Genomic DNA, 1,842 nt, shown 5'->3' on the forward strand with positions numbered 1-1,842 from the left:
AGGGGGCTTAGTTTGGGCATGTTAAAAGGAGATAAGGACCTTGAACAGTTTTGAAGAATGGTAAATTTTACATTAATTTTGCAAGGAAGTGCAGTATATGGTTAGAAGTGTGGGGTCTGGAACCCACCTGCCCGAGTTCACCATTTGTGGACTGGGTGATCTTGGGCAAGTTTACTTAGCAATTTGAATGTTTCTTCATCCGAAAAATGGCAACAATCGTGGAGCCTAGTTCATGTGACTCTTTCTAGGATGGAATGAGGTAACACATGTCAAGTGTCCGAGCTCTCAGTATATGATAATGACCAGTTTTTATAAATATATTTAATTATTTCCTGTTGGCATAAAAATGTAGGTCATCTAAATAAAATGACACATCAGAAAATAAAATTGTCACGCTTGCTTCGGCAGCACATGCACTCCCATTGGAAGGATACAGAAAAAATTAGTATGGCCCCTGTGCAAGGATGACACGCAAATTTGTGAAGCATTTTATTTTTTGTTTAAAGATTTTATTTATTTTTAGAGAGAGGGAAAGAAAGGGAGAGAGGAAGAGAGGGAGAGAAACATCAATATGTGAAACATTGTTCCATTGCCCATTGCATGCCCCCAACCTGGGACCTACCAGGGCTATATTTTTATTAAATGCTGATTTTTAAAATCCTCTATAAAGTCATTTGTAAATAATTTTTCTATTGAAAAATGTTTTTAAATGGCATTTACTCACCATACAAACAAATATTTTAAATGTGGATAAGTTTATGTTGTATTTTCTTGCTTTTGAACCTTTAAAACAATAAGGTACTTTCATTTTGCACTCTAACTTAAGAGTTGTGTATCTATTTTATCTGGCACTACCCAATTACAATTTCGAAAATATGAAAAAGAAAAGAAAGTGAAATTGTCAATTAGATTTAGTTTATTTAAACTCATTAATCCAAGAAAAATGAACAAAAAAACACTTTGATGAGAACAAAATAATATTGGGTTGGCAAAAACGTCCATTTAGCTTTTTTCCATAAAATAAAAAACATTTTGCATTGTCACCAATAACTTTATTGATTTGGATATTTTGAGTATGTCGGCTATCTCCCACATTGTATAACACCAGCTGTTCTCAATTAATATCTCAATTAGATTGCTATAAACTTCAACTGGTCCACTCAACCATGAAGCATCATCCAGCCAGAAATCTCCAGCATGAAACTTTGCAAACCACTTTTGACATGTTCTATCAGTCACAGCACCTTCTCCATACACTGCACAAATCTTTTTTGTGTTTCTGTTGTGTTTTTCCCTTTCTGGAAATAGTAAAGCAGAAGATGCCAAAAATGTTGCATATTTTCTTCCATCTTCAATATTAAAATGGCTACACAAAGAATAACCAATTTCAATGTTTTTTTAATGCACGCTGATATGACAGCCGTCACAATACAATTTAATAAAATTGTCTTTAATGAAGTTAAAGGCAACTAAGCACTACTAAAGCCATCTTACAGGAAAAACAAAAAACAAAAAATGATCTTGTTAGCCAACCAGTAACTATGACTGTTTTAGGTAGGAGTCATATAACTACTTAACCCCCCCAAATATTCTCTGGCTAATTATGATACCAAGATACTTTTATACACTCAACTCTCCTCATTTCTTATACCTTGATATAGCTGGTTAGGCAGCTTAATTGGAAGGCAGGGTGGGCCCAGAATAGCCATTTCCTCACCCCAACTAGATATTCTAGAACTGTGCCGTCCAACACAGAACCATGAGTTACAGTACATGTAGCTACTAAACACTTGAAATGTGGCTAGTCTGAACTGAGATGTACTGCAAGTGTAAAATATATAC

At 34.6% G+C, this 1,842-nt stretch overlaps 1 non-coding gene across 1 annotated transcript; it reads left to right on the forward strand.

Moving 5' to 3' along the window:
* The first annotated feature begins 396 nt into the window (after nucleotides 1–396).
* LOC150017000 (U6 spliceosomal RNA) lies at nucleotides 397–499 on the forward strand. The gene has a single exon (XR_016510194.1). It is a non-coding gene; the product is annotated as a U6 spliceosomal RNA (small nuclear RNA).
* Nucleotides 500–1,842: the final 1,343 nt, after the last annotated feature.

The sequence above is a fragment of the Furipterus horrens genome, unplaced genomic scaffold (assembly GCF_987537825.1).
Source record: "Furipterus horrens unplaced genomic scaffold, mFurHor1.1.pri manual_scaffold_3, whole genome shotgun sequence".
Lineage (NCBI taxonomy): Eukaryota > Metazoa > Chordata > Mammalia > Chiroptera > Furipteridae > Furipterus > Furipterus horrens.